Genomic DNA, 15,419 nt, shown 5'->3' on the forward strand with positions numbered 1-15,419 from the left:
CTGCCTGTGTGGCTAGGGGACAGGGACAGCACTTGCCTATGGTAGCTTTCTGGGGGCAGAGGCTGGGGTCTGTGTTTGTGCAATATGGGTGCCTGGGATGTGGCTGCGGCTCTTGGGCCCTTCAAGAAGGAGGTATGTCTACAAATAATAATAGAGCTGCCTTTGGAGGGGCTTTTCACTTCCCTCAGTGTCGCAGGAATGTTTATATGTGGTACGCCTTTTGAGGTATACCTCAGTTGTTCACTTTTGACACTCATCTCCGTATTTTATAGCATCTTGAGGCTGGCATCAATTTGAGTCGCATCTTCTATAAATGTATGCAGCTCATTCGAACTGAAAACCCAAGAGCTTGATTCAGCTCTGCTGTGGTCACCAAGCTCGCTGGAGCCATGTCATATTGGAGATACAGAGATAAGCTGAAATACCTACAACAGTCCCGCTGAAGTTTGGGCGTCTGCTTAACTCTTACACTCATGGTGTATAAATATAGACCATGCATAAATACATAAGGTCAAGCACATGCCTTTTCCTATGCAGGACTTAAACCATTAGATGCAATGTGGCATAGCCTGAACTGAAGTGGAAAAAATAACTGTATTTTCATTGTATCTGATGGACATGTTGCAAGAATCAAGCTGTGGGGTTTAAAAACTGATTATTCCACAACAGTTGCATTTCATTTGGCGCTCAATTATATACCTTTGCATGTGTGTCTGTAGGCATTTCGGAAGTCCTAGCCTCTGAATTGTGTTTATGGAGCAGCTACCCATCAGGAATTGACCTGGGGTCCTACAGAGCTAAAGCATGAATTACGACAGCCTGCAAGACATGGATCCTTAATTGAGGTTTCGCATCCTTTGTGCGTCAGCGGCAGAAGGGCACTTACCAGTTGGTTGGATTCACAAAGACAGCAGGTTCACAGAGATGGGCGCATGAGGAAGAGAGACCAGACGGAGCAGTTCTTCTTGTTCCTGCTATCCACATTCTCAATCTTTTCAGAGCCTGCTTTTTCAGCAACAAACATGCCTGTGCTGTTACTTGGCTTGGTGGTTTTTGTCTTGCCAAGTGAAAAGCTGACCCTGAGAGGCTCCTGTGGGGTACTGCGAGGAGCCTCCCCCTGTTCCCTCTGTAAGGAAAGGTTGAGCATAGGCGTCAGCTCAGCCCCTGCTGACTTCAGTGAGACATAAGGGTGCTCGTGGAAGGGGCAGAATCTAGCCCTAAAACTTTCCTGTACTTTGTGCATAGTTATTTTTGGCTGCGCAGAATCACAAAGGTCACGTGTATTAACCTTTTCTTCTTTGCTTAATTTCAACATGGCTATTACCCTTTCTGCAATCTGGCTGCCTGGCTCTTTGAGTAACTTGTACGGATGATCTTCCCATCATCATCTCAGCCTAAATATCCCTTTGCAATTGGGCAAACCAGTAGCTGAATGTAAGGGAAAAAGATCCTTTTACTATAGTAATGGATTCTGATACTAACTGCATCAGTGGGCTGTTGGGGGTGGGAGGAAGTTGCCTTTCAAATTGTCATCATCCCCATCACTGATTCAGATGCTGCTTTGTCATTGAAATAAGCTGCAAAAAAACTTTCCAGAATCATTCCCTTCTGAGTTAATGAGAAAATGTTCGTGGCTGTAGTATGCGTTACACTATTTACAGCAGGGCTCTGCTGTAAATACAAGGCAGAATTCAATGGTGGCATTGATCTGCAGCTTGCTCATCCCATCTCCCTCCCTGACTCTCAGTCCCTCAAGTGAATTATGCCTTGTGTTCAGTGCAGGGCCATCTGTTTCCCTGTATGTTCTCTCTTTTGCTGCGGCCTGCTTTGAATAGAAAGGTGAGTCTAAATACATATGATGAGGAGCAGCTCTTTTGTGCTTCCAACAGCTTGTTTTCCAGCAGAGGAGCCAAGCGATAAATTAAACGCTTGTTTTTTAGCTGTCTGGCAAATGTGCTTCTAATGCAAGGGTCCAGAGGATTATTGGGAGCAGAGTTGAGGGGCACCTAAGTTTTGGGATTAATTTGCTGCCTCAGACCTAAAGGTCTCGTGTGACTGGGCCTGAGCAGCTTTTCAAAGATGCTGAAATCTGTGTTATGACCTAATGCTACTGCCAGATAGCCCCCACCCCCACATGTCCTCCTGATTCATGCAGAGGAGAGAGCTGTTGCTACTATCTAGGTTTTTCTGTGCTATCTCCTTTTACACTGTAAATGGTAATTTAATTTCTACATTTAGAGACCTTAATTAATTATAAATAAAATAATTTGTATGAATTTTAGAGCTGAAGGGTGATGGATTAATGGGTATCTGGAAATGTGAGACAGTTTTACCAGAAGGGATTCAACACAGGAGTGGCTGCACCAGCCTTGTCCTGTTCTGCCCCATTTGTGTCCCTGCAACATGGGGTGGGCGGGGAAGGAGAAGGATTTCCATCCCCTGGCATCCTGGGGAGGCTGGCACAAGGGAGAGGACAAGGAAAATGCTGGAGACCATGTGGTGAGGTGTTCAGGGAGCCAGTCCATTTGAAAACCCCTCTTGGTAGGGTTGATTTTCACCAAGGGTTCACTTCTACCGGCACACCCTGAGCTGCGTCGGTGCAGGAGCATCCAGGACTGCAGAAGGCGAAGTCTGGCACATAGGGTGCAGATGGAAGGAGTTGTCATCTCTGGCAACAGCACGGGCTTTGACTGACCTGATATACCTGCATGCGTCTTCATCTCTGCCATGCTATGGAAGTGGTCTTGTGCACTCCTCTTCATGTTCCACTCTCCCTTGTGGGTGCTCCTTTCTGCCTCCTCTGCTGCCCCAAGTCCCCCCAGCAGACTCACGTCTCCTGGTCCTTGCTTGTGTCAAGTTGAGTAGTTTGAGGCTCGCCTTGATGGTTGGTTGTAATAGCTCTGAAGTAGGAATTTGGTTCCAAATGCATACTGTCATATTCTATGCATGGTTGGATATGCTTCCTGTCCAGTGGAGTAAAGCACAGTGCAGATCAGCTCTGATTGTCTCTTTTATTTATGCCTTTTTTGTTTGGTGGTTTTTTTTTTTTTTTCCTTCTTCTTTCTTTATGGAGTTCAATGAAACTTTTAGGCTTGGTCCTTAGGTCTGCATACAGGCAAAACTTCCAGTGATCTCAGCAGTCACCTTTGCTTTTGGCACGATGCCTGCTGGCATCAATCATTTAACAACTGCAACATTTATCAAGCGGTACTCAAATAGCTCTTTTCCTCCAAGAAGTGTTTTGTATTTTGAGGCTTTTTACAGTTCCTTTTTTCTTTTGTTATGGTTCTGTGGAGGCCAGTGGGCCTAAAATTACTTTTACTGTCTGTCTCCTGGCTCCCGAGCAGCAGTGCCTCTTTGACGCCTGTGTGCGCAGACATAGTGCACTGCCCTTTTACTCTCCCTGCCTGATTCTTGGGGACAGGCAGGGTGCAGAGCTGAGTCCAAGTTTTATACTCCAGACACTTCCAGGACCGAAAGGGGTTTGTTTTCTTTTCCTAGAAACTTTGCTTGCAAAAGTGAACAGTGAGCAATCCAACTCCTAGCAGTTTTATTTGGCAAAGTTTCCTACTCCGGTTGTCTCTAGCTCTTCCTCTGCAGAACCGGTGGTAACGTTGTTGTTTAATTCCAGCAGCCTTCTCAGAGTCATTGGTGTTATGTTTCTGGCTCGTCATCTTCCCATGTCCTGTGGGTATTTATCTCCAGTTAGCAATCCTGCTGGGTGATGCCTTGGCTTTGGATGCAAGTTGGGTGTTGCGCAAGGTCTGTCTGTCTGGAGGGCAGATTGCCATCAACAAGCTTCAGTATTTTTTCATGAAACAATACTTAACTTCCAGGGGTCAGCTGGAGGTGATGGTATCGTGTTGCTTGGAGTGACTGACAAGGCTGTGACAAAGCTTTATGCTCTATGACTCATTCTAGTACCACCAAGTGTGTTAAACAGCTTGCTTGGACCCCAAAAGCAGCAGTGAAGGCAAGCTGGGTTAAGGTTTTAAGTCCTTTATAACAAACTATCAAAAATAGTCTAAACAGAAGTGGTCAAATTACTCACGGGGCCCCCTGGTTTTGTATGACTTCTTCCTGCGTAGTCATTTCTTTTCGAAGCTAGTAATTTCACAGCGTTTCTTTCACAAGTTTATAAAACGGAGGCTAAGCGAAACAAATGCCAAACGTTTGCGGAGCGTGTAGGTGAATGTGGTGGTGTAGGCTGATGCACTGCACATCCCTGTCCGCAGGCTTCAGCTGGTGCTCAGGGGGTGAAAATTCACCTATGGTGAAGATGGGGCCAAGTCACAGAACTTCCCCATTGTCCTCGCATTGCCCTGGTCCACCCAGCAGGAGGGGAGATGCTGGTCAGGGGGAAGCCTCGGCTATGGGGAGCCCCATTTCTGTCCCATTGCCCTGTTGTGTGTCCGGCCAGAACCCCGCTGGGTCGCACCCGCCAGCTCCATGGGCTGGGTGCTTTGCTCAGCGTCCCTCTTGGCTTTACTCTGTTGCCCTCTCAATCCTCATACCGTTCTGCTTTTTTTGCACGTGTGGTCCCTGGCAATCTCCTGGTTGCCCAAATCTTTATCTTCCTCTTTACAACATATAGCTTACATTGTGCTTTAACTCATTTCTGTTACTCCTAAAACACTGGTATTGTAGCCCAAGCTACTTTCGGTGAAAAGAGAATTCCTGATGGTAAAAGAGAGGCACAAGTTGGAAGCTTTAGAGTTTGTGTGTGTATTTACCCCAGTACTTGTTGGGCTAGGTTGTTCTTAAAAGTTTTCTTGATGGTTTAAAGAAAAAAAAAAAAAAAAAGGCAAGTTTGCATAAATACATTGAACTGATAAAGAGCCTGTTCTGAAAACAGAACATGTTCAGCTACTTGAGTATCCACTCTGGCGTATAGCCACAGCCTCCCTTATTGAATTCCTTAGCTGCTTTGTGAACCTGGTCATAAAGGTCTAATTTACACCAGTAACTGTAATTACTACTGTAACCTATGCTACTAGGTTATATTAAAAAAAAAAAAAAAAAAGACAGTAAAAAGCAGAGCATTGGAGCTTTCCTGTCTGCATGTTCCTCCTGAATCCTGCAACTTTTCCAGTTCCTTCTTGACCATGTTGCTCAGTCTTGCTTCTGTTGAAATCGGTAGCATTTTAACCAGTGGTTTCTATAACTAATAATGACATACCATAGTGGTTGTTAATGAGATGGTGATACATGAGTAAAATATCAAGATGAGAAGGATGTGTTTCTCCGAGATGACATACACAGTAAGAGTTGTTCCTTTTTTTTAAAAGGGGATAGCATTCATGGTCCTTCCTATGCCATCCATGTCCCACCCAACCTAGTCTGCCAGAAGGACAAAACTCCCAGAGTTTCCCTCCCAGCAAACCCAAGGAGTGTGGCAGCCTCGCGGGCGTGAGAGCCCCAGCCTGTTGAAGGGAGCAGCAGAAATAATTTGGCTGCCTGTTGCTCTGCTCATCGGGCCCATGGCTGGATGCCGGCAGGGCGTGTGTGCCAGCGTACCTGCTGACTGGGGAGCTGAGGCAACGCAAGACACAGAAACACAGGCTGGATGATTTATACCCTCCACTTGATGAATTCTACCTGATTATTTCTAGTCATGGGTCTATAGAAAGTCCCAGCGCTCCTGGCTGGGAGAGTAATTATATTCTCATTAGCTTTCAAAGAACAGTGTGGTTTTCCCTAATAAAACCCCGTGTGTGTTTCTGAAGGCTGTTCTTATTTGGCGTGGTCCTTTGGGTGCCTGCAAGCGCTGGTCTGGAGGATGTCACCTGTCACCTGTGGGCTCTGTTTGAGCTGCGGGTGTTTGGGCTCAGCACCCCTGCAGGGCTGGCAGGCGGGCACGGCAGGGTGTCTGCGCTCAGCTGTGCTGGGCTGCAGCCCTTTCACCTCCCAGACGCCGGTGCAACTCCCTGGTGGAGCGAGCGTGGATGTCTGGCTCCTCAACTCGTCTCTTCTGGTGCTGGCAGTTGCCCAGGAGTTGTTCAGAAGCAGGAGCCAATCGATGTTGCGGGTCAGGAGGTGTGCGAGCTGTGTGGGGGCTGCGGCAGGGCTTCTGCAAGGGGTTTGCACGTGTCGCAAAGTCGCAGAGAATATTATTACGTGGGTAACAATAGAGGTGCAGGTTAGTCTCCTTCCGGCCTACACTTGCACTTCCACCTCAGATCTGTCCGCAATAGTCTCAATACTCACTTTGTTGACTTTTGGCCATCTCTAAACTAGCTTTAAAAAGTATCTGGAGCGAAAACGGGTCGCTTAGCAACCTACTCCAGCCAAGGGCTGCCAGAGAATGGGTCAGTGAGTAACAATTACGTACAATCGAGGTTAAAAATGCAGGGCAGTCTGCAACATTGCTGCTCTGATGGCTGGAATATTTCAGCATTATGATGCTGGGATTTGTGGTGGTGGTAAGTAAATTTATACCAGTTGTAGTTCTGTCCTCATGAACATGATGATTCCAGACTTCAGTGTTATGAAATTGGACTGAAGTCTCTTCTCTTTACTGGTATGTTACAAAAGAGCATTAAATAACCATTGGATAGGTAACATAGACATGATCTGTGTTGTACATATTTTTTTTCCCAAGGCTCTGGGCCTTACCCTGGCCATATGACTTCCCAAACAAACAGAAATAGATAGCATGGGAGAGTGGAAAATGCAGAGTCTAGCTATACAGCGGAAATGCTGGGGGAAGGTGGGTTTCTGTTTTTAGTCCCCTACCTGAATGGTGGTGCACCCATGCAAGCAAGGAAATGACAAATGGCATATGAGTTTCATGAATATATTTTTCTGAGCTTTATGATCATTCTGAGCAACATGATCATTTACTTAAGTCCTTGGTGGTGCTTTGGTTTCTGGATGAAGAGATCCTTGGCAGCTTTTTCTCCTTTGACAGAGTAGAAAAGGAGGTGGCTGGGTTGTGATTTCATTTACCCCAATAAGTGTCCCAGTACTTATCATTTCTGCAGGAACATAAGTGAGAATATCAATCATTAAAACAGCACTCCATCTCTTAGATGATTTTATAACTCTGGCAGTGAAATCAAGGTTGTTTTGCCAAGTCATTTACTTTCATTGTCTAATCAATTTCTAAAGGCTCTTGCCTATTTGCTTCTTTGTTTAATTAACCCTTCTTTTGAGCCTTTCGCCACCCCAGTCATCATCCCAAACTTGAGAAATAAGGATCAGCTGACAGCACCTCTTCAGCAGTCATGGGAAGCACTGAATTCCAGGAGCTCTGACTGGAGGTGATTTATTTCCCTAAGGACTAATCTTCCATCACTGTCCGAAGCTGACAATGTCACAGGCAAGTGGGCAGGTCTTTTCCTTCACTCCTTTGACCATTATTTTTTTCCCTCCTTTCTGCTTCCGCTGAATAGGCTTATTCCCTGCCAACCTAGAAAATACATATTTATTTTTAAAAGGTCTCCTGCAGGCTTATAGTACTCATCACCTTACTCACCTGCCACCACTGGTCCAGGAGAAAAATCATCTTAGTGCCCCTTTCCACAAGAGCTAAGAGGATGTCTTAATGAATGCTTTCCTTTCTTGGTTTTGATCATTAAACATACTTTACTATTATCGGCTTTTTATGGCTTTGGACTAAGTGGTAAAATCCATACTTCAGACTTTGCAGATGCTTTTAGGTATCATTAAGAATCATTAATATGCAGAGCAATGCCACACAACAGAGGCTGCTAGGGCAGGAAATGAGATCCATCATCTGTTGTTAGAGCTGCAGGGTAACTAGGTTAGCAGAAATCAGTTGCTGGGACTGGATTTGGGCAAGGATTCCTCATTAGTATACTCAGAGAGGGTGGGAGTGGGATGGGAATGGAAGAAGTCAAACGTGAGCAGTTTGGGGTTCTTCCCGTCCTTGTATTGCGGCATTGATTTGGAGCATCTTTTGAATCCCATAGCTCTTGCAGTCACTCCAGTGTCTCCTAACTACAGAAGGACTGTTAGTGGGTTTTCCTTCCTCTTTCAGAAGAAAAATTTAAGGAGCAGCATTCTCTTTGGAGAAATCACTGCTTTCTGTATCATATGAATTAAATACATGTAGAGGCTTTCCCTAAAAGACTATGCCCAAATTTGATAGCTTGGACTACATTTGTATAAATTGAATTAATATGCAGTTTCAGGCTATCTTCTGCCAGCTTCCACAGGCCGAAGATTTTTCCTTCTTTCCTGGCTTCTTGATAAATGTCCCAATTTCTGCCTTCTGAGGCTTTTCCTGGTTTTGCTTGTTTGTTTGCCACCAGAGATTGATTTCTACACTGACCTACCCAGGGCGGGTGGTTGCATGGAGTGCTTGTTCGCAGTGGTGCCAATTACACGGGCATTTTTGCTGCTGGATTGCGGTGGCAGCAACCACTGCTCACTACCCCACTCCCGTGCACTGCAGCCAGTTGATCACCCTCCTAGGATGAAACAGGAGGTTTTTTTGAAAGAAATTGGATGCTGCTGCTGCTGCCTGCCATGTTTCCTGCTTGCTTTCAGTGGTACATCATAGTTTATTAAGGCTTTCCACCTTCTGCAGTACAGGCCTGTTTTTTTTGTTGGGCAAGCACTTTGTGGCTTGCAGTGTGGGCTGCTTGGGAGTGCTTGTGATGAAAGGTCTGCTGCGCATTTACCTGTGGCTATAGGATGCTTGCTTGATAGTCGGTGTGAGCTTTCTACTCTTCTTCCTTTGCACTGAAAGGCCTGGGAGAATCAGGCTGGAGGTGGCAGGGAGCAGGAGTGTGTTCTGTGGTCTGTCGTGGCTCAGCAAGGAAGGGAGACCGGCTGAGCAACAAATTATGTATCTCCTCTTTATTTACTTAAAGACTGTTTCTCCACCTTGGAGAGTTCAAAAGATTATTCTATGTGCTGGTTTCTGATATCAAACAAGCTGGAATTGTTAGTGGTTATGTTAATGCTGCTTCTGGCTCTCATGGCATTCACTTTTGAAAAGTAAAAATGGGTTTAATGTGCTTGGCATGGGAGCTTTGATTTGAAATGAACACTGTCAGCCATATGAAAAAGATGATAAATTACACTGAAAAATGTGTGTTCGCTTCTAGTAGCAGCACTAGGGCTATGCCACAAAGAGAGTAAAAGGAGAACCATCTACAATGTAGGTGTCTGCTCCTCGTGGCTCTTACCGTGCAGTGCTGCACTGCTGTTTGCATGTGTTGTCCCATGGTTGCTTTTTGCTGGGGTGAAGCCAGCTCCCTGTGCAGTGGCTTCTGCTTGTGTGCGGCACCGGCACAGGTGGTGGCAGTGGGTGCTGTGTTATCCCATGTTGTCCCATGTGGCCTTTCCCCAGGCTCCCTGCTCTCGACTGTGCCGTGGGGGGTTCCCCAGGCATCTCAACACACAGGCCCCCTTGGCATTGCCACACTGGATTTGGCTTTGCACCGGTGGTGGCGAAAGCCCTGCTTCCAGGCAGAGGGGTGCCTGCCAGAGGGCTGCACCCAGGCTGCTGGCTGCTCCCCTTGAGTCCTGCTTTTTGGGCTGGTTTTGCCTGTTGCTGGTTGCTTTATGTGTTCATTAAAAGCAGTGGGGATTCATAGGTAAAAGATAGAAAATGTAACCCAGAGTAGGTGCTAATAGATTAGTAGATGAAAAACAACTTGACACATTTCTGTATTGGAGATTTATAGTCTAATCATTCCTCCACTTGCGCAGCAGGGACTAAAACAGCACGTAGTTATTTACATATAGGGAACATTAAACAACCACCTCTTTAAACCATATGTGAACATAAAATCCAACAACTACTGCTGAGTAATGGGTATCCTTAAAGGATGAGAATAAAAATAAAGCAGAAACAAACATAATGAAAAGGTATTACTGCAAGAAGTAGCTGTGACAGTGGCATATTATATCCCTATACCGAAGTGAAAATATGACCCTGTAAATCTGCCCTCTTGCCTCTTGAATTAACACTATACACATCGAACATGTGTGGATGGTTTCCTTTGTATTCCTCTCTAGTTGTAGTGAGCTGGTGGGGGCTTTGCGATGCCTTACTGCTTTGCCATAAGGAACTAGAGGATGGTACGCCACATCGGTTCCAGGCTGCTTCGGACTTGTTGTCATTGCTCCTTTGGGGCAGTTGTGATCCCTCAGAAACCTGAAAGCTTTCTTTAATTTTTCCATCAGCTAACTTTGGGGGTGGTTGCTCAGTGTACTAACCTCCTAGCCAGTGTAATGCCCACCTGTCCTTCGAGATGCAGTGCCAGGTAGCTGGCTCCCGAAATGGCTCTGGTCCTGCAGGGATTAGGATTAATTTGTCCAGGTGCTGCGACACACTCCTGTGACTGTATTGCCCGGACTGCAGTGCTGCCCGCAGTGCTGGCATGGACACCTTGGCTTCGCCGTAGTTACTGTGGATGCTCGACAAGTCCCATGGCTATTGCCAGGCTGCTGCAACATAAGGGTATGTGCTTCGGATGTTTCCATTTTGAGATTGGCAAAGGGGTTAGGGGCTGTTACTGGTTTTTCCTTCCTCTTTCGGAGGAAAAATGTATGGAGCGGCATTCTCTTTGGAGAAATCACTGCTTTCTGTATCATGTGAATTAAATACGTGTAGAGGCTTTCCCTAAAAGACTACATTTTTATGCATTCTTTCCATTGGTTGCTTAGTTTCTTGAAATATGCTGCTTACTCTCCTGTCCTTTTCAATTTCTAATACTAATTATGAGGAGGAACTTGAAATAATTCCCTCATAAAGGGTAGGCATCCCCAAATGGGAGCAACTGCATCCTGCAGAAGGCATGCTTATCCTATAGAATCACAGAGTGGTTTGGGTTGGAAGGGACGTCTGGAGATCATCTAGTCCCACCCCCTGCTGAAGTAGGCTCACCTAGAGCAGATTGCACAAAGTCGTGTCCAGGTGGGTTTTGAATGTCTCTAGGGAAGGAGACTCCACAACTTCACTGGGCAGCCTGCTCCAGTGCTCTGTCATCCTCAAAAAATAAGTTCTTCCGCATATTCAGGTGGAACTTGTTGTGTTTCGGTTTGTGCCCGTTGCCCCTTGTCTTGTTGCTTGGCATCACCAAAATGAGCCTGGCCCTGTCCTCTTCACAGTCTCCCTTAAGATATTTGTAGACGTTGATAAGATCCCCTCTCGGTCTTCCCTTCTCCAGGCTAAACGGGCCCAGCTCTCTCAGCCTTTCTCACAAGGCAGATGCTCCAGACCCCCAGTCATCTTCGTAGCCCTGTGCTAGACTGTCTCCAGCAGTTCCCTGTCCCTCTTGAACTGGGGAGCCTGGCACTGGACACAGCACTCCAGATGTGGCCTCACCAGAGCAGAGCTCCCTCAGCCCGCTGGCCACGTTCTTCCTAATGCCCCCCCAGGATCCCAGTGGCCTTCTTGGCCCCAAGGGCACCCTGCTGGCTCATGGGCAACATGCTGCCCACCAGAACTCCCAGGTCCTTCTCCCCAGAGCTGCCTTCCAGCAGGTCAGCCCCCAGCCTGTACTGATGCCTGAGGCTGTACCTCCGTGGGTGTAGGACCCTGCACGTGCCTTTGTTGAACGTCGCTAGGTTCCTCTCCACCCAGCTCTCCAGCTCTGTCCCTTCATCCGGGTCATAGATGAGTACGTTGAACAGGACTGGACCCAGTGCTGCCCGCTGGGGAACACCACTGGCTACAGGCCTCCAGCTGGACTCTGCGCCCCTGACCACAACCCTCTGAGCTCTGCCATTCAGCCAGTTCTCGATCCACCCCACTGTCTACTCATCTAGTGCAGACTTTTACATAGGAGGATGTCATGGGAGGGAGTGTCAGAAGCCTTGCTGAGGTCATTGCAGACATCGTCCGCCACTCTTCCCGGTCTGCTCAGCCAGTCGTTCAGTCATTGAAGGCTGTTAGGTTGGTCAGGCATGATTTCCCCTCGGTGAGTCCATGCTGACTCCTCCTGCTGACCCTCCTTTCTTCCACATGCTTAGAGATGACCTCCAGGATGAGCTGTTCCATCACCTTTCCAGGGATGGAGGCGAGTCTGGCCAGCCTGTAGTTTCCTGGATCCTCCTTCTTGCCCTTTCTGAAGGCTAGAGTGACATTTGCTTTCCTCCAGTCTTCAGGCACCTCTCCTATCTGCCATGACCTTTCAAAGATGATGGGGAGTGGCATGGCAATAACATCTGCCAGCTTCTGCAACACTTGGGTTATATCCCATTGGGGCCCATGGATTTGGGGGTGTCAGGTTTGCTTAAGCGATGCCTAGCATGAGCCTCCTTGACCAAGGGAAGGTCTTCCTTTGTCCAAAATTTCTGCCTGGCCTCTAGGGTATGGGAAACCGTGGGGCTGGCCTTGGCAGTGAAGACTGAACCAAAGACTGCATTCAGTAACTGCCTTTGCTGTGTCCTTTGTCACCAGGGCACCCACCTCATTCAGCAGTGGGCCCACATTTTCCTTGGTCATCCTTTTCCTGCTGATGTATTTGAAGAAGCCCTTCTTGTTCTCCTTGATGTCCCTCACCAGATTTAGTTCCAAACAGACCCTTAGCCTTCCTTGTTGCCTCCCTGCATGTTCTGACAACATCCCTGTATTCCTCCCAAGTAGCCTGTCCCTCTTTCCACATCTCGTAAACGTCCTTCTTCTGTTTGAGGTTTGCCAGAAGTTCCTTGCCCATCCCTGCAGGCCTCCTGCCCCTTTTGCTTGCTTTCTTACTTATAGCCATTCACCTATCTTGAGCTTGGAGGAAGTAATGCTTGAATATTAGCCAGCTGTCTTGGACCCCGCTGCTTTCTAGAGCCCTGACCCATGGGATTCCTCCAAGCAGGTCCCTGAAGAGGCCAGTTTAGCTCTCCTGAATTCCAGCCTTGCAGTCCTACTTGTTGCCCTGCGTCCTCTATGCAGGACCCTGAACTTCACCATCTCATGGTCACTGCAGCCAAGACTGCCCCCAGCCTTCATGTCTCCAACCAGTCCTTCTGTGTTTGTGAATATAAGATCTAAGAGCACACCTTGCCTTATTGGCTCCACCACCACCTGGGTCAAAAAGTTATCATCGGTGCTCTGCAGGAGCCTCCTGGACTGCGTGAGCCCAGCTCACAGATACTGGGGGAGTTGAAGTCTCCCATGAGAACCAGAGACTGTGATCATGAGGCTACCTCCAGCTGTCTGTAGAAGGCCTCACTGACTTCCTCTTCCTGATCGGGTGGCCTGTAGCAAACACCCACATAGTCGTGTTTTGAAGGTAGGTGTAGCTACTAGGGTCTCAGCATGCAAGTTAGATAGAGAGAGCTGTTAGTTGTGAGTGAGAAATGTGCTCCCTACCAATAAACGCACATGTGAATCTCCTCATTCCTGGAGTCCTCTGTGGTACTGGTGATGGTGAGCCTGAGAAAAGTAAGTTTTGTTGGTGTTTGGGATAAAAGGAGAAGCTAATTTCTGTGATACAGGGTGATAAGGCAGTGAGTTGCTATCACAGAACTAAATAAACCACTGTTTCCTACTACTAAAACACTGTTTCTGTAGCAGAATCCTGTCCTTTGCATCTCTGTCATCTTTTAACCCTCTGCATTCCTGCTCTGAAGAGAGGACAATGAAATATGTGGATGGCAGTTACCTTAAGACATTTTTTTATTCTTAAATCTCCACTATTTTTTAGTAGGATTTTACAAATCTCAACTGTATTTTAATTTGGTTTGTCAAAGTATAATTACCGTGAATGAGGTAAGGAACTAATTTAAACACAGCAAGTGTAGTGGAGAATCCAATTTTCAGAAATCAGTAGAAATGTAATTGGAGTCATTAAGTGCTGACTTCGGTAATTAAGAGTCGGTTTTTGACGTTTCAGGCTTGTGTTGCTAATTGTCCGTGGAGAGGGTGGAAAAATATTTTGTTCGCTGCAAAATTGGTCACTCCCTAGACTCATCATGTAGCCGATGCCATGAGCACTGCGCCATGGCTCGGGCGAACCTGCAGCGTTTGAGGTTTGCCTGCTGGAGTCCTGAGCTGCTCGTCCCTCCCTGCCCACAGCGGGGGACATGTAGGAACCTGTTTTGGGGCCACTCTGTGTGCCAGGGCCCGTGCTCCCCGCTGCGTTGGGAGGCTGGCACTGCCCCTGCTGCTGCTGGGCAGCCCCTTGCGCTGGTGCATAGAGGAGCCCCCAGGGGCTGCACCCCGTGCCAGGGCACCCTTGTGGTGGAAAAACCTGTCTGTGGCTGGGCAGTCATGGGCTTCAGCAGCTGCACGTCTGGCCTCAGACAGGGAGGGCAATTTGGCTGCCTCCAGGTCTTCTCTGGTCCAGAGGAGTGCCTGGCACAGGAGCTGGACCAGTGCAGGAGCCGCTCTGTCTTGAAACAGGGCCTGGGCACACTCAGCCAAGGTTTTGGTAGCGTGGCAAACGGCTACTGAGAGGCCAGTGCCTCAATGAAGCAACCTTCATTGATAGACAATGCCAGGCAGGGTCATGTCACAGGATACAGAGGAAAAGCAAGTCCTTTATGATAATGCTCAGGAGAAGGATTTTTCTATGCCAGAGATGGATGCCCAGCTCCTTTCTTTCTTTCTTTTTTTTTCTTGCTTTCAAACTTTGATCTTGGATTACAGGTCGATCTTGATAAAATAACTGCATCTCTCTTCAGACTTAAAGTGCTGTTAAAGTTATTCATAAAAGAAATCAGTGGTAGGAGTGCATCCTCATCACTTCTTGTTTGCAAATTTATCTCTAAGAAGTTGGAATGTTATGTATTTTTAACTCCTGCAGTTCAACCAAGATGCTCAGCACAAGAGCTTTTGTTATGATAATGGAGGAACCATGGAAGAAACTCTGACATGCTGATAGTTATCATCATATAAAACAAGCCTCATGTTTACTTTCCTATTAAAAATGCTAATTTTCCAGAGCAATGGTATTCATAAGGCTTTTTTTCTTTCTTTTGTTGTTTTCCAAAACCCCAGATAATGCTGTTGTTTGGGCCTCCAGCACGGAAGCTGATGCGATAGGTTCTGTGCTTTTGAGCTTTCACACCCACAAACAAATCCATCGGCAGCTGAGATCTCTTGCTCTGTGTTTGGGTTTGTAGTCATCTTATGGCCCAGCGGAAGCCAGAGCTCAGTTAGGAGGTTGCTTAAAACATGTTTTTAAAACTTTGGCCATGCTCATTTCTTAGGTGTGTGAAAACCACTGGCTGGTTAAACTTCTGTTTTAACCAGAAATCCCCTTTTTGCAGTTGTGATGTTTTGTGTGTCACACAGTTGCCTTTCCCGTCTCTTCCCAGGGGTTCTGACCTTTAAAGGTGAACGGGTGGTATCTCGTGTACTTGTTTGTGTTTGTGCTAGATGTGGGGCATCCTCTGAAAATGATGGGATACCCTTCGGAGTTGGGTGCCTGGTGGGTTAGGCTGCCAGAGATGGGCACCCTGAGGGAGTGCTCATGGGAGCAGTCTCTGCCACCCAGCCATGT

The 15,419-nt window shown here is 47.1% G+C and overlaps 1 protein-coding gene across 5 annotated transcripts in view; it reads left to right on the forward strand.

Moving 5' to 3' along the window:
• TIAM1 (TIAM Rac1 associated GEF 1) overlaps window positions 1-15,419 on the forward strand; it is a 195,199-nt gene that overhangs the window by 22,766 nt on the left and 157,014 nt on the right. The window lies entirely within an intron of this gene.

Source organism: Falco biarmicus, chromosome 2 (assembly GCF_023638135.1).
Source record: "Falco biarmicus isolate bFalBia1 chromosome 2, bFalBia1.pri, whole genome shotgun sequence".
NCBI lineage: Eukaryota > Metazoa > Chordata > Aves > Falconiformes > Falconidae > Falco > Falco biarmicus.